Source organism: Nelumbo lutea, chromosome 2, assembly GCF_056320005.1.
Source record: "Nelumbo lutea isolate HS-2025 chromosome 2, American lotus-T2T, whole genome shotgun sequence".
Taxonomy (NCBI): Eukaryota; Viridiplantae; Streptophyta; class Magnoliopsida; order Proteales; family Nelumbonaceae; genus Nelumbo; species Nelumbo lutea.
Window position 1 is genome coordinate 86373741 of NC_142685.1, and position 1696 is coordinate 86375436.

The 1696-nt window shown below is 42.6% G+C and overlaps 1 non-coding gene across 1 annotated transcript; it reads left to right on the plus strand.

Moving 5' to 3' along the window:
• The first annotated feature begins 1006 nt into the window (after window positions 1–1006).
• On the plus strand, window positions 1007–1113 carry LOC148871714 (small nucleolar RNA R71). The gene has a single exon (XR_016108565.1). It is a non-coding gene; the product is annotated as a small nucleolar RNA R71 (small nucleolar RNA).
• Window positions 1114–1696: the final 583 nt, after the last annotated feature.

Below are 1696 nucleotides of genomic sequence, written 5' to 3' on the forward strand. Positions count from 1 at the left end.
CCTTTTGTTTGCCAATAATTCCTTCAAAAACCTTGCATAGTGTGGCATCTGGGCTAAAGCATCAGCAAAAGGAATATTAATATGTAAACTTTTAAATATTTCAAGAAACTTACCAAATTCCTTCTCCAATTTTTGTTGCTTCAGCCTGTTAGGGAATGGAACTTGTGGTTGTTGGTGCATCCCTTGTTGTGCTTCTGGTTGTTCCGTCTTCTGTTGTCTGGTTCCAAGGCTTGTTTCTGCCTTGGGTTCAGCCCAATTCTTCTTTTCTACCTCAGGCAACTCTTTTCCACTTCTTAAGGTAATAGCTTGCACCTGCTCTCGTGGATTCACTTCAGTGTTGCTTGGAAGAGTTCCCGGCAGTCTGGAAGAGATTAATTGTGCCAATTGCCCCACTTGGTTTTCCAGGTTTTTGATTGAGGCTTCCTGGTTCTGGAACCTAGTTTCTGCACCTGCTATAAATTTTGTCATCAGTTCCTCCAAATTGGATTTCGGTTCAGGCTGATGATAAGTCTGGTGGAACGGCTTGGAAATATGCTGATTTGGCCAGGACTGGTTTGAATGTCCCCTCCATCCTGGATGAAAAGTATGGTGACTCTGGTAACCCTGCTGTCTTGACGAATTGCTGACATAGTCAACTTGTTCAGTAGATGGTCTGAACTGATTGCCAACTTGGCAGTCTGTACTGATGTGGCCTCCCCCACACAATTCACAATTAAGAGGCTGCACATGCATGGCAGCTATCTGCATTTCATCTATTTTTTTACTGAGTGCTCCTATTTGTGCAGCTAGTGCTGTATAAGTGTCAACATTATGCAAGCCTTGCTGCTTCCTAGTTTGAGTCCTTTCCGAATGCCATTGATAATTGTTGGCTGCCATTTCCTCAATAAGTGCATGGGCAACCTCAGGAGTTTTATTATTTATGGATCCTCCGGCTGCAGCATCTAATATGGTCTTATTTGAGTCAGTAAGACCATTATAGAAAGTCTGCACTTGCAGCCAAATGGGGAGGCCATGGTGAGGAACTCTCCTTAACAGCTCCTTGTATCGTTCCCATGACTCATATAAAGATTCCCCCTCTTGCTGGAAAAAAGTAGTGATGTCATTCCTCATTTTAGCAGTTTTAGAAGGGGGAAAATATTTAGAGAGAAAACGGCTGGCCATTTCGTCCCATGTGGCTATAGATCCTGCCGGTAATGAGTTCAACCAAGCTTTGGCTTTATCCTTCAAAGAAAATGGGAATAACCTCAGCCGGATGGCATCATCACTTACCCCATTGTGTTTGAAGGTGTCACAGATTTCCAAGAAGTTAGCAATATGGGCATTCGGATCCTCATGGGCCATACCACAAAACTGAACCGTATTTTGTATCATTTGGATTATGGCCGGTTTAATTTCGAAGTTATTGGCAGCAATAGTTGGCCTGATAATGCTGGAGACAGTCCCGGTGAGGGTAGGCTTGGCATAATCCATCATAGTTCTTTGTTCAGCCATTTCTTGTGCTTCTTGTCTGACTTGCTTAGCAACTCTTAAACGGACACGGAGAGTCCGTTCAATCTCTGGGTCGTAAAGGATCTCTTCCAGTTCAGGTCTGCTTGTCATAAACTGTTAAAGTCAAAGCAATAAAAATGCCAATATTCACAAAAGAAAATAAATAACTAATCCTATCACACTGAAAATGTAAAGTGAAGTATTGGAA